General features: G+C 40.6%; 1 long non-coding RNA gene across 1 annotated transcript; it reads right to left on the bottom strand.

Moving 5' to 3' along the window:
• Positions 1–433: 433 nt before the first annotated feature.
• On the bottom strand, positions 434–12,818 carry LOC134296624 (uncharacterized). Its single transcript, XR_010003419.1, has 2 exons — positions 9,697–12,818; positions 434–618 (listed from the first exon to the last, which is right to left on the bottom strand). It is a non-coding gene; the product is annotated as an uncharacterized LOC134296624 (long non-coding RNA).
• Between the last annotated feature and the right edge of the window lie 3,210 nt (positions 12,819–16,028).

Below are 16,028 nucleotides of genomic sequence, written 5' to 3'. Positions count from 1 at the left end.
ATTTGAATGTTATTCTGAACACTTTAATGTACTGTACAACTATGGTCATGTGCAACTGCACTCATGTCATCTTCAACTGGATATGTTGTATGGATAAGTCAACTTTCACCTGCACGTGTCATTAACCAGATGACTGGAAAAATATGGCATGGGGGGAGGGCTCCATGTTTCTTTTCAAGATGGACTAAAATCAGTTCAAATACACATACATCCTGCATTTATGATGAATTAAATCATTTGCAGAAAGGAATTTTTCAGTCCTCTGCTGATGTGATTTGTTTTCACAAGACTGCTTTGTACCTGGTGCATTTTCTTTTGGTACCGGTCATCTAGTGGTTGATTTGGAAAATGCAAGCATATCAATCTTTATATTGTAAAAAAAGTTGTAACAATTGGAGAGGGAGAGAAAGGAGAAAATAAGTGAGATGGCATGGAGAATATGAAATATTTTTAATATGAAACATTCAGAAAGAGCAACTGATGTTGATGTTGTTGCTGATATCATGCAGAAAATGCTTGCAATATAATGTATGATGAGATTTTGTGGTAATAATGAGTGTAGCCTTCATCCTTTTTCCTCATTTAGTGCAGACTTGAGGAGGAGACTAGAAATATTTCCTAAAAGGGAAAAACTGTGATTAATTTTAACTCACAGTTTGACCAAACTGTTCAACTTCAAGCCATGGCTTCTTTTGTAGTTTGTTTTAACAAACCCTAACTAAACCATAATTGAAAACACCACAATTTGTGATTGGGACAACATATCCAAGCGCAGTTGTTTGAAAAGATAAGACATTCCTCTCTGCCTCCCTCCCTCCCTTTATGTCAATATTCATTTCCTGGAGGAGTAAGGAATAAAAGACCCAACTTAGTTATGAAACAATTCAGCAGGATAAAATGAGGAGAAATCCAAATCCAGCATTCAGAACCAAACCATGTTCCCCAAAAGCAGTGTAGTCCAGTTTTTACTTATTGCTGAATGTGACCAGCATTACAGGCCTCCATAGGGAGTGGATTTCATGACTAGGGAAAAATAGCAGATGCAGCCCTTTTCCATGTCTACATATCATGTTTTGCTCTCACAGGATAAAAACAGGGAAGTGTTGCTTCCATCTCTTGTGGTCATACAAGAAGAGGAGTTGATCTGAGCATATAAGGCATCTTAACAACCATTTTTATTTATTTGGAAAAATCTCTTCCCTGGTATGTTTGCAGACTCAATTGAGAAGAGGGTGGAACTGTCCATGGTACTAAGTCGTTTCCTGAAATTTTGCTTTGCTTTCCTGATTCTCCTTATAGACTTATGCAGGACTATGGTTTGTGCTAGCACTGATTGCAGAATTTTTGAACCTGAAGTTCCAACACTGAATCAAGTCATAATTTAACTGATATGGAGTTCACAGTTCAAGCAGTCCCATATGATGCTTTTTCAAAGAACATCCAGTCCTTTTAAAATAGGAAATGAGGTTTATGAGAAAGGGGCAAAGGAGACAGAAGATCAGATAGAGGCTTGCTGCCTTTTCAATGCTGTTTCATCTTCTTCTGATCCATCTGCAGCCATGAGTCCTTTACTGTGTGAATGACACACACACATATAAATTGGAATCCTCTACAAAGCTTTTTGGCTAGCCTGAAGTGCTGGGCATTTCAACTGGATGTTTTAATTGCCTGAACTTTCTTTGAACTGATCTCTGGCACTACCCAAGATGACAAAAATCCCCAGAAGTACTGCTGGTAGTGATGGCAGCAGTAGTGAAAAGTGGCTGTGGGTTTGGATTTCACTGCATTTAGCCTCTTGCAGTGTCACAGCTTAGCTGTTAAAAGGAACAAATCTCTGTAGACATCCAGTTCGCTAATCCCTACGGAATGTGTGTGGCAGGTCTTACCTATTTTCTGAGTGATAGAAAGTTGGTCAAATGATAATAATAGAAGTGCTTGTATGTAGGCGGGGGAGAATGCTTATAATAACACAAACATGGTTGTTTTCTCTTTGCTGAGCACAGAATGAGGCAAGTCATGGGAGATGAAAGCCATGTTGCGAATCATTCAGGAGCCAGGTTTGCAGTCTAGCATGCAATTAAGTGTGCTTAGATCCCATTGATTTTTCAGTGGGAGAGAAGTGCACCACTGAATAATGAAGATGACAGCATATTTCCACTGTGATTTATTCCAATAAATAATTACATTGTATTAAATTTGTCACCCAAAAGGGTGGAGGGGAGAAGAAGCCAGAGGGGTTTTAAAGTTAAAGACAGTTGCCTAATTTATTACATAGCTTTCAATGATAATTTATTGAAAGTGGACAGGAAAGGTAGAAATGAAAAAAAAAACATAAAAATCCAGAACCAAGGAAAGGGACTCAGTGGTAAAGTACACATCTTGAATGTAAAAGTCCTAAACACAAGATGTACTGTCTGTAATTGGAGGACCTTAGATCTAAAGTTTACAGATATGCTTTGGACTGCAGTGCAACATGGTGAAATATAATATCTCCATATGTTTTGATGGCAAAAGGCTGGTGTGTGCGTGCGTGTGTGGGTATATATATGTACATATACATATATGCTTGCATTGACAAGGGCTGGAATGAACTATTTTATAAAATGATAGCTGAGATGATCAAGATCCCAAAAGAACTGATCTATAGATGGAAATCTAATATCCTTGAGATAGTTTGAACTAGAATCCCATGGGCGACTTAAGGGAATTATACTCCAAAACATCTGGAGAAACTCATTTTTTATATACGTATGCTGGAAGAATTATGCTTTCCCATTGAACTCCATCTTACAATAAAAAATTAAACAATAACAGTGAGGTTGGCTCTCCCTTTATTTTCCTTTTATCAGCATGCAAAAACCTCTATGTTCAATAATGGTGTTGAGGATCCATTTAGATGCAGGCCGGCTATGCTGAATATTCCCATATTCAATTGTGCTTTTAATTTCTTTGCTTTTATTTCTTTGCAATATTATGTCTAAGGTACAGATTTTTTAATTGTTTGCAGCCTTGAAAGTTAGGTATATACCATATTTAATCTAATATAGTGCACCATTGAATGTAATGTAATCCTCAATTTTAAAAACTCTGAAACAAAAAAACAAAAAAACGTATTTTGCTGGTGGATGTAATACAGAGCTGCAAAAAGTGCACTTTTTGAAAAAAGATGTTACTGTTTATCCTCTCCTGTTTATCCTGTTTCAGCTTCCTTGGGTGAATCTATGCTGCAGAATGAAAGTAGCTTGACATCACTTTAATTGCCCTGGTTTAATGCTATGGAATCCTGGGAAATGTAGTTTTACAAGCTCTTTAGCCTCCGCTGCCAAAGAGGGCTGGTGACTCCCCAAACCTCAAATCCCAGGATTCCATACACTGAATAATATCAAACAGCACACATGATTACAGTATAGGTCAGACATGGGCAAACTTTTTTGTCTTGGGGCCACATTGTGGGCCTGGCTGAGCGGGCTGGGCCAGGAGGGAGGAGAGCTGAGCACACGCTGGGTGGAATGGGCCCAGGAGGGAGAGCGTCTGGGAGAGGGTGGGGCTGGGAGGGGGCAGGGCAGGGCAGGGCAGGGCCCGGGTCATCTTTATGTTGTTATCCTCACCTAAGGATGGGGCATATGCCGAGAGGAAAATGAGGCATGCGACGACTGCCCCAATCCTCCTTCCCTAGTCTTTGGGTTGTCCTCTTGGCATTATGCTCGGAGGAGAACAATATAGGTGATGGCCAAGAGTGCTCCAGTGGACTCTTAGCCCCTGCATGCCTTCCTCAGGCTGTTTTCTTGGCATTAGGACGGGGCCAGTCCCTCCGTTCTTATGCTGGGAGGAGGGTGAGATATGTGGTGGCTGAGAGCACTCCAGAGGGCTTTCAGCTGCTGCATGACTTCTTCTTCCATCCTTTCTGCATGAGGATGCAGCATGCCATTGCATCCTTATGCCGAGAAGACAGAGAAAATGAGGAGGGCCTCAGGTAAGTACCCAGGGGGTTGCATCCAGCTCCCAGGCCTTATTTTGCCCATACTTGGTATAGGTGTATCCCCCGGTGGCTCAGTGTGCTAAAGCACTGAGCTGCTGAACTTGCAGACCAAAAGAACCCAGGTTCAAACCCGGGGAGCGGAGTGAGCACCCGCTGTTAGCTCCAGCTTCTGCCAACCTAGCAGTTCGAAAACATGCAAATGTGAGTAGATCAATAGGTACTGCTCTGGCGGGAAGGTAACGGCACTCCATGCAGTCATGCCGGCCACATGACCTTGGAGGTGTCTACGGACAATGCCGGCTCTTCAGCTTAGAAATGGAGATGAGCACCAACCCCCAGAGTTGGACACGACTGGACTTAACATCAGGGGAACCCTTTACCTTTACTAGGGGATTCTAAAGTCTTTGGGTGAATCTACACTGGAATTAATACAGTCTGACACGACTTTCACTGTTATGGTTGAATGCTATGGATTCATGGGAACAATAGTTTACAAAGGTATTCAGCCTTCTCTGCCAAAGAATGATGGTGTCTCACCAAACTGCAGCCCCCAGGATTAGATTATACTGAACCATGGCAATTAAAAGTGGTCTTAAACCACATTAATTCTGCAGTCTAGCTGCATCCTAGGAAGGCTATGCTGTGGACCTAGACTTTAGTCCCCAAATCTTCTTAGCGCTGCAAAAGGAACTACATGCAAATCTTATGGAAAAATCCCCTGACTTACTGGAAGTATGGGGATTAAATACTGCAAAAGCTGCTTCTTTTCAAACTAAAGTGTTAGGATGCCAAATCTTCTAGCAATTGAAATGAACACGTCCCCCCAAAGTATTTTTAATCTGTGCCCACTTTCAATCCTGCAACTTCCTGCAGGATTCTGGAGCTTGAAGTTTAGGGAGGGGCTTTGATCCTTCCCAGCAAGAGAAGTTCTGGGGATGAACTACAAGCCCCAGAACTCTGCAGCTTTTAAAGTGCGTAATCCTATTTGATCGTGAAAACTGAACAGGGTTTTTCTGCCTCCCAGTCTTCCCTTTGGTTTCAGAAGCAGTCTGACCTTGGCAAAAGGAGGCAGAAAATCTTAAACGCAAGTGGCTTCCTTCTCTTGAGTCTTTTCCTTCTCTTTCCTATTGGCTGCTCCCTGTTTGCAAGCCTCATGGCGCTCTGAAGGAGTTTCCCCTTTTACTTTGCCTCAGATCTTAGATTACCATAATACTCAATATGAATGCACACCTTTATTATGGCCATGTGTTTAGACTCAAGAAAATACGGTAAAATATTACGAGTAAATTTACTTATACAATTAGCACTTGTGATGCCTCATGGGCCTTGTAGTCCTGCTCCTAGTGCCATCGTGACAGATGAAGACGAAAACATGGGGTTTTCACCGGTTCAACAAGAGCCAAAATCTTTCCAGCTGCCGGATGTTTTCGCCCAAGAACCCAGTAAAACAGACCTTGGGCATTCCTCACCCCCGTTCCCTAGGAGACAGTCCTATTCTGCAGATGGGGGAGTGAGAGAACAGACTCGCAGGAGCTTACGGATTGCAGCTAAACAACAGGCTGATTAGCCATGCTTCCCTTGGGAAATTCTAAGGAGTTTCACATCTGGACAAAGTTGGGTTTTGTTTCCCGTTCTCTAGGGAAAGAGGTCGTTGGCGGGAAAACGAGACCCCAATATAGGTGCCTGGCACGTTAGAATTGTTGCTGAGTCAACAGAGCAGCTCCAGAAGCAACTTCGTGTTTCCAGCCTTGTGTGGACTTATCATAGAATAGTAGAGTTGTAAGAGACCACATGGGCCATCTAATCCAACCCCCTGCTAAGAAGCAGGAAATCGCATTCAAAGCACCCCCGACAGATGGCCATCCAGCCTCTGCTTAAAAGCCTCCAAGGAAGGAGCCTCCACCACAGCCCCGGGGAGAGAGTTCCACTGTCGAACAGCTCTCACAGTGAGGAAGTTCTTCCTGATGTTCAGGTGGAATCTCCTTTCCTGTAGTTTGAAGCCATTGTTCCGTGTCCTAGTCTGCAGGGCAGCAGAAAACAAGCTTGCTCCCTCTTCCCTATGACTTCCCTTCACATATTTGTACATGGCTATCATGTCTCCTCTCAGCCTTCTCTTCTGCAGGCTAAACATGCCCAGCTCTTTAAGCCGCTCCTCATAGGGCTTGTTCTCCAGACCCTTAATCATTTTAGTCGCCCTCCTCTGGACGCTTTCCAGCTTGTCAACATCTCCCTTCAACTGTGGTGCCCAAAATTGGACACAGTATTCCAGGTGTGGTCTGACCAAGGCAGAATAGAGGGGGAGCATAACTTCCCTGGATCTAGACGCTATTCCCCTATTGATGCAGGCCAGAATCCCATTGGCTTTTTTAGCAGCCGCATCACATTGTTGGCTCATGTTTAACTTGTTGTCCACGAGGACTCCAAGGTCTTTTTCGCACACACTGCTGTCAAGCCAGGCGTCCCCCATTCTGTATCTTTGATTTCCATTTTTTCTGCCGAAGTGAAGTATCTTGCATTTGTCCCTGTTGAACTTCATTTTGTTAGTTTTGGCCCAACTCTCTAGTCTGTCAAGATCGTTTTGAATTCTGCTCCTGTCTTCTGGAGTGTTAGCTATCCCTCCCAGTTTTGTGTCGTCTGCAAACTTGATGATCGTGCCTTCTAACCCTTCGTCTAAGTCGTTAATAAAGATGTTGAACAGAACCGGGCCCAGGATGGAGCCCTGCGGCACTCCACTTGTCACTTCTTTCCATGATGAAGACGACGCATTGGTGAGCACCCTTTGGGTTTGTTCGCTTAGCCAATTACAGATCCACCTAACCGTAGTTTTGTCTAGCCCACATTTTACTAGTTTGTTTGCCAGAAGGTCGTGGGGGACTTTGTCGAAGGCCTTACTGAAATCCAGGTACGCTACATCCACAACATTCCCTGTATCGACCCAACTCGTAACTCTATCGAAAAAAGAGTTCAGATTAGTCTGGCATGACTTGTTTTTGGTAAATCCGTGTTGACTATTAGCAATGACCGCATTTGTTTCTAAGTGTTCGCAGACCACTTCCTTAATGATCTTTTCCAGAATTTTGCCTGGTATTGATGTGAGGCTGACCGGACGGTAATTGTTTGGGTCGTTCTTTTTTCCCTTCTTGAAGATAGGGACCACATTCGCCCTCCTCCAATCTGCTGGGACTTCTCCTGTTCTCCAAGAACTCTCGAAGATAATTGCCAGTGGTTCTGAAATAACTTCCGCTAGTTCCTTCAGTACTCTTGGGTGTAGCTGATCTGGCCCTGGGGACTTGAATTCGTTTAGAGAGGCCAAGTGTTCCTGGACAACTTGTTTCCCTATTTGGGGTTGGATTTCCCCCAATCCTTCGTCCATTCCGTGTTGCTGAGGTTGAAGATGGCTTTCTTTTTCTGAGAAGACCGAGGCAAAGAAGGCATTAAGTAGTTCTGCCTTTTCCCTGTCCCCTGTCGCCATCACCCCATCTTCTCCTTGCAATGGCCCTATCGCCTCCTTTTTCTTTTTCGCAAAGTCCGCAACCCCAGTTCCTTGTCTTCCGGATCAAGTATTCAAGATTTGTCTAGCTTCGTTTTAACCACGGACCTTGTTCTTAGAATCTCTGTTTCGCCTTGTTCCTAGTCACGGACCTTGTTTAATGATTAAAGTTTGTTTCCAGCCTTGTTCTCAAGCTACCTTGGACTTCAAAGACTCTGGGCATTTTCCCCACACTATTGCTTGGCAATAGTGTGTGTTTCGGTTGTTGGATTAAAAACTTTGAACGCTAATATCATTTATTGGACAATACATTTTTGGACTTTATTTGACCTCATTTGATAGGTCAGCTTCTGAACTATATTCTTCACTTGTTTTTATTACTTTTATATATTTACTTAATAAAGATATTAGATAGATATTGGCCTCTGCGTCTGGTTCTTGGTGCTCCGTTGCCTCGGGCGTGACAGCACTCCATATCCATGGATTCTGTATACATGGATCCAATCAACCATGGCTTGAAACTATTAAATATTCCAAGACCTTTAAGGACACCCAAATATATCAAAAGCCAACCTTGAGTCTTCCATTTTGTACAAGGGGTGCCATTTTACTAGGCCATTGTATATAATGGTACTTAACCATCTGTGGATTTCAGTGTCCACAAGGGTCCTGGAATCAACCCAGGCAGATACCAAAGATCCACTACGTATTATAAATGTATGCATAGATATGAATATTTCTGAAGACTCTACTGATCAGTAGCAAGCTTTAGTGTATGACAGATAACCAGTCAATTGAATTTCTGCCTCTTGCCTGTGTATTGCTTGAGCCTTTGGAAGGAAATAGAGAAATATTTGAAGAAGCCAAAATGATGAGACATGCAATGACTTGACACATTAGTGCTAGGTAAAATGAGAGGTGCCAGGAAATGTGGAAGACTACATTACATGTATATATTCAGTCAAAGAAGCCACACCCTTGAGTGTGCAGGGCTCTTGGTCACCGGTCTCTCTAAGGTCAATTTGATAGCAATGAACAGGCACTAAATGTTGCTAATGTGGAGCAATACAGTCTGGAGAATATAGGGCAAAAACACATGTGGGATAATAATGAATGGTATAATAAGCAAAGGCCAACTTTCTGCCCCTGAGATCCTACAGGGGTTACACAAAATGCCAAAATGCCATCTAAGTATCCAAAATTTCTCTTCTAGTTTAGAAAACATTTTTTAAAAAAAATTCTGTGCAGAGCAACTGAATTACTTTTGTTTCAGCAGAGGCCATTCACCTTTGATTTATGCCAGAAAATGGGAAGAAGGATCCTGGAGTTCTGCAAAGAAAAAAGCATGTAAGCCCTAGGAACAAACTTTAACTAAGAGCATGAGCTTGATTTGGGGGTGATACATTTTGGACTGCAATTCCTTAAATCCTACACTCATGCTTGCTAGTGTGTTATGGGAAGTATAACCCCCGAAGTAACTTTCCAAAGCTCTTCTATTGTTCATCACTGCCGATGGTGTCTCTTGCCCCTGGTCTAGTCTCTTGGTTCTGAATGCTGAGAAGCCATCTATTGGAACTCCCCTCTGCAAGCTGTTCTAAGGGCTCAGGGTGAAAAATGTCTGAGTGAATGGTGTGTGGCAATGCTGAAATAAACAGAAGAAGGCAGATTTTTTTATATATAAAAAAGATAAATCCACAAGACAGCAGATTCTTGTTTCAAAGTATACACTTCAAAAGGCAGAAAGCGCATTCATTTGCATCTGAGCAGTTGCATAACTGCCAGAAACAGATGTGGAAGGAAGAGACAAGACAATTAAGCTTTTATAAGCTTCGCTCTGAGTCTTTCTCAAAAGCTCACCTAGAGGAAATGGAGTGTTTTGTTTGGAGGAGGAGGGGATGTGTGCTTTGAAAATCTATGTGTCTTACTTTCTCAGGCTCAAAAGGAGCAATCAACACCCAATGAGATCGAAAATACTGCTTTTCCTCAATTATGTTAGTAAGAGGATGAAGTGATCATATGACAGGAGGCATGGCACTTTCATGGATCAGTAGTTGGTACGAAGATAAGGAAAAACAAGTAGAAGTAAAAAGCATCTCTTTGCAAAGAAATCCAAACAGGTAGAGTTTCCATTCTCAGAATATAATAGCTATGTGACACAAATGCATTAAGAAGAAATATGCCAAAAACAAATAAGTAGAAGTAAATTGGCAAGGAGCCAATACATTACCCTGGTTTAAGCAATGGGCTTCTAGTAGTTCAAACTGCTCTCTTATGAACTGACAAAATCCTTCCCCACTCCTCAGAATATCTTGATTCAGAAGACTTCCATCAATTTCAAATGCAGTTTGCTCTGAAAGAAAATGGATTGGAGCCTACTAAAAAAACTAAGGTTTATATCGAACTGCTCATTGCAACTAGAAATGACCTACTGAATGGAATGTCAACACATGTGTACATTGATTGAATTATGTACTCTATTTGTGTTTTGCAATTCAGTTTATATTGGGGTAGGAATTGCATAAACTCCTTCAAGATGTTCAACTGCAATTCCCAGCACACTAGTCCACCATAGCCACCCATCAGGTGTGCTTACTAACAGCTTTGGATGATCCATCAGCTGTGCCCCTTCCTAGATTAGTAGAACCTTAAGATGATAATGCATGCACTGGTAACCAAAGGGTTGGACTTCTGCAATTCACTTTACATTGGGTTACCTATGTACCAAGAACCAAGTTGGTTCAAAATATGGCAGCCAGATTGGTTATGGGAACATCCAGGAGTGACTTTAGGATAGGTGTAATATATTTACTTCTGGATGTTCCTGTGCTACTGGCTGCCAATTAGTTTCCAGGCAGAATAAAAAGTGTTGGTTTTGACCTATAAAGCCCTACATGGTTTGGGTCCAGGTTACCTACACAATTGCCTTGTCCTATACAATCTGACTCAAACACTGAGGTCCTCTGGGAGGGGGTCTGCTCCAGCCTGCCAGAACCTGACTGGCAACTGTCACTCAGAGAACCTTTTCATTGGCCACCTTAAGACCGTGGAACGACCTGCCAGAAGAGCTCCGACAGCTATATCAGTTGTTGCAATTTAAGACACAAATTAAAACTCTTCCGGCAGGCCTACCCTGACAGTTTTAATGATGAATGTTAAATGTGCATCTAATGTATAATCATTTTTTCATGTATTTTAATATATATTTTGTGGAAATATGTTTTAATATGTGTATTTTAAAGACTGTTTTTAGATGAATATGTGTTTTAGCAATGTTGTAACCTGCCTTGAGCCATCAGGAGAGGCAGGAAAGAAATAAAAATATATCATCATCATCATCATCATCATCATCATCATCATCATCATCATCATCATTTGGAACTGCAGTCCAACAATATCTGGAGGGTCAAATAATGAAAGTATATAATGCAATTATATATACTTTGTGTCTTTTCATACATAAAATGAGTTCAGTAGGACATGTTTCTAGACAAATGTATACTGGACTGTCTACTTTACAGGATGTTTGTCTGCATAAAGATCATTTCCTAGTTATTAGGAGAATGGCTTTAATATCGGTGAAGTGGCAGATCTTTGGATTTTAGTCTGGATTTCTCAAATTATCTGGACTAGAAGCCAGAGTGGAATGCATCAGCCCATTGATATGTAATCCACCAGCAGACACTCCTCTTTTCTGTTGTTCTTGACTATATTGGCAATATCTGGTAGTAGTTGAAGAACATTTGGAGGCCCTTACCCTCCCTGGTGGCACAGTGTGTTAAAGCGTTGAGCTGCTGAACTTGCGGACCAAAAGGTCCCAGGTTCAAATCCCGGGAGCGGAATGAGCACCCGCTGTTAGCTCCAGCTCTTGCCAACCTAGCAGTTCGAAAACATGCAAATGTGAGTAGATCAATAGGTACCCCTCCAGCAGGAAGGTAACGGCACTCCATGCAGTCATGCCGGCCACATGACCTTGGAGGTGGCTATGGACAATGCCGGCTCTTCGGCTTAGAAATGGAGATGAGCATCAACCCCCAGAGTTGGTCATGACTGGACTTAACATCAGGGGAAACCTTTACCCTTTACCTTAACCACCACCAATTCCTCAATACTTTATTTCCCATACCACCATACTTCGCCACAGCAACACATGGCCGGGCACAGCTAGTATACTATAACCCTTACCCTCCCTAGTCTGGCTTACATGTTTTCTTGACCATATCATAAACTTCTGAATGCCTTGCCCTGCTCTTGTGATTGGAGAATAAAGTAGAAAATACAAAAAGATTTTTAATAGCTATGATTTACAATTCAACAATAACAGCACCAACTACTTGCCCTCTATAACCTAGTCTCGGCAATGGCTACGGAGCAGAACAAAAATACTTCTGACTTGTGTGATTACTTCTTGCTGTGCTAAAAAATATGTTTACGAATTTTACCCAGATATTTTATGTTGTGGACTAACCAGGTATTTCATTTAGTAATGTCAGTGTTTGTGTCAGTAGGAACTAATCTTATAAAAAAGACCAAAAAGTGCTTATTCAAAATGCTGTTTGAGACTGTTTCCACATAGCTGGGTTGACTGATCCGCCAAAGAGTTGTTCCTAGATGTGGTGATCTGTTATGAAAGATCCCATCATCTGCCGTCCTCCTGAGACTCAAGCTGTCCATGTTCTGTAGTTTGGGGCCACCTGCCGCATTTCCTAACCAGCTGATTTCTGCTCAGCGCCCAGTGAAGCAAAGAAGATTAACTTTCTGAAAATGAAAAGGACAGATAGAAGAGCTGCTTATCAAATATGCACATTTCAGATGGAACTTCACACTCAGTAGAAAGATGTTAGATTGCTGTTAGCTCTCTGGAGCGCTCCTGACAATGTGTTATCAGGTCATGTTTGCATGACAGTGGAAGCCCATGCAGGAAACATTAAGTCATATGACTTCTAAGACAGAATCAATCAAGTGAGCAGTACTGCTCCTGAAAACTAATTTCACCTTCATAAGGTCTGGTTATCTGTGTGGCAGACATGACGTTTGTCATCCCCATTTCAGTCTGACCAGGTTCAATGCTGCATTAAGAATTTTAATGAAATGATACTTTAATATGTATGAAAAATGACACTAAGATAAATTCACATACACACCAAGTTCCCATGCAATATGAGCAATTATAGCAGGCTTTGTCCACTACTTAGCTCACATGCAATGTTCTTTTTTAAAGTATTGCTAATCATTTACACATTTGTGCTGTATCTCTCCATTGCATTTAGACACCATGAAACCCAAAATGATTATTAGGCATCAATACTTTGTAGATACATTTTTTTTAAAATAGAGGGGATGGTGAGATTTTTCACAATAGTGGGTTTATTTAGTCTCATGCTGTTCTCATAGTGAGTGACTACAAATCATAAAATCTTTTTTGCACCTTTCAATATTATTCAGATGTCAGGCATAACATGGGCCACAAATTCTGATTGATCTCGGCATGTACAGAAGGCCATATTTGCAAAGAGCACCAGGAGAGAAAAACAACATATTTTTGTGCTGGAAATGCCATTTTCTCATTAAAAAAAACCCACTCACTTTTTTTTGGTTTGGAATAAGTCCAGAACTATGAAAATTCTTATCAATCCAATTTTCTTGTGATGAGGCTTTCCCAACAGTTAAGAAAGCCATTTTTCATCTGGGATATGAATATTTATGAATATTCTTTCCCATATTTTATTAAATGTTGTATAATATTCCCTTTGCTCACAATTCCATTGAACTACAATTCTTGTGGTTTATAACTGATGCATAATAGCTCATGAATGAAATCTAGTTGTTTGTCCCCACTAGAGTAGACCCATTGATTCCACATAATTTAGAATGGGATTTACATATTATTTCACTAATTCTCATTGATTCATCTTTCCTAGTTCTTCACATTCCTATATGTAGATGCTTGATTCCTGAAATATAAAATTGCAAGTTATAGCTGCAGTAACTTTTCTTTGTCTTGTCCATGACATTGAAATTGATATCAAAATGGACTTTATAACAGAAGGAACAACATGACTCAAAGGGAATGGGGCCTATCCCTCATGTTGTCTTTTCGATGTGTGCGTTTCATCACACTTCCCTCTATTGTCTAAAAGTGTCATATTAAAATTAAATACTTTTGCCTTAAAAATGAAAGATAGGTCAAGAATGCAAAAACAACTTGGTAGAACTCATGTTTGAAAGGTAATATAATGGTATGTGTGTTTATTCTATCTTAGTGTGTGTGTGCATGTTAGAGAGAAAGGGACAGGGAAAGACCCCTTCCACACAGCTGAATAAAATCCTACATTATTTGCTTTGAACTGGAATATATGACAGTGTGGACTCAGATAACCCCATACAAAGCAGATATTGTGGGATTTTCAGCCTTGATATTCTGGGTTATATGGCTGTGTGGAAGGGCCCAAAGAGGGGAATACTTCAACATCATCCTATTAACTTAATGACTAAATGGAGATTTTACTTATAATCTACCCATTTCTAGTCTAATAAATCTAACTATGCTGACACAATAAAGTAATGGACATGGATCCTTGTGTCCACAATTTATTTGATGCGGAATAACAGGAGCACTTGGGCACTGTAAGGCTATAGCCTTTGACGTGACCACAACTAGATGAAAAATCCAGTTTGACCCCAATTTTCAAAGTGCTGCAATCACTGGTCAAGCACACACAATGTAATAATGTAGAGTTAAGTGGTATTTTGGATTGCTGTAGTAATTTAATTGTCGCTTCAGATGGCTGTGGAGTCACTAGCTCAGGCACACATTGCTTGCTATAATAATGTCTTTATGTTAACACTCATTAAAGAGAAGCACAACACAAGATGTCATTCGCTGTCTGAAGATTTCATATTTCATTTCAGAGCCTGCTCAGCCAGCCAGAAGTCACTTGGAATCCAAAAGGAAGCAACATCCAGGAGGTTACTTGTCAAAAAGTAATTTGTAACGCAATTCATTGTAGAAATAGCTTATTGCTGTTTCTGCTGCAAAATATGACTTCTTAGTAACGTGTTGCATTTCTTGCCATTTTTCAAGCTCCTTTTAAAAACTCCAATCTTAAAGCATATAAAAACAGACTATCTTTTGAAACACACACATACAATACCCTTAAACATGTTTTTCCCTAAACTAAGGAAAAAATGACAAACATTGCTGTTACCCACAAAAAGTGACAACAAAACCTATTATGTTATTTAGCTGAATGAGCATCATTATATTCTCATTATCTTAAAAAATAATGCATCAAGGTAAGCAATATTTTAAGATCTACCAGGATGTTTTCCTAAAAGATGCTAATTTATAAATATTGATTTCATTTGGATCTATCTACTTGGCAGACACCTTGATACAAATCCTGCCAAGAAAACCCTGTGTCATATCAGAGGCTATAGACCTTGCCTTATGGCCATCAGAAGTCAAAAATAACTCAAAGACATGAAACTTCAACAGCAATACTTTCTGGTACAATATGATACAGGATCACCGAGACAGTAGTTTTGCAAATGTGTTCATGCACCAATGACAGAAGAGAATACAGAGAAATGTGCATGGCTGGATTTTGCTTACATCAAGGAACTCTTACTTGATATCCACTTGATCCTTTTCAGCAAAGATAGTAGATCTTCTCTGACTACTGAGGAAACCTTGTTTAACTGATTAACACATATGAAATATCAAAACAAATTATGAGACAAAACTCCACATGCTGACAGATGGTGACTTGCTTTATTTATTTTTAGAAGCCCACTGTAGTTCAACCACTAACAAAGTGAAACTAACTAAAAATACAAATAAATAGCTATTTGATATTTTAAGAAGGACAATGCATAATTAATTATATTCTCTAAATCTTATGGATTACACTATTCTACATGACACAGCGTATAGATATCTAATACTCTCACAATACCAAAACCCCCTCCCATTTGTTTTACAATAGCATAATTTGGGTGCACTTTTTGCTTCAAAACAAAGCAGAAAGTTCTCCAAATCTGTTAAAACATTCAAATATACACCCACCCAACATGCACACAAGATTCCTACATAATATTACTTCCTGTGAATATTTTGAGAGGGAGTGCATGGGAAAACAAAGGTATTTGGACTTCCTTGGGTGTGTCCCATTAGGGTGCTGGGGGTAGAATTGGTTCTTGACACCCCAGCTGCAGAAAGACAAAATCAGTCTATTGTTCTTGCTTTGTTTAAAGGACACCTTGTATGGAGAATAATACAGAACTGACCCCATTTGCAGTAAGTGTATAAATACACATACATTTCCTTATCATAAGGCAAAATTCAAAGTATTAGGTGTGACCTATAAAGCCATGAAAGGCTCAAATCCAGGTAATCTGAAAGATTGCATTCTCCCATATAAGTCTGCCCATGTTCTTCTTTCAGCATTCCACCACTCACATAGGTTCATCATAGGGACATGAGAGAAGACCAATCTGTGATGAAGGAGGGGGGGGGAAGCTAAGTGGTGCTAACTGAAACTAGGTAAGCAATAGCTGAAC

This window comes from Anolis carolinensis, chromosome 2 (assembly GCF_035594765.1).
Source record: "Anolis carolinensis isolate JA03-04 chromosome 2, rAnoCar3.1.pri, whole genome shotgun sequence".
Taxonomy (NCBI): domain Eukaryota; kingdom Metazoa; phylum Chordata; class Lepidosauria; order Squamata; family Dactyloidae; genus Anolis; species Anolis carolinensis.
This window is presented reverse-complemented; position numbering and strand designations above follow the sequence as displayed.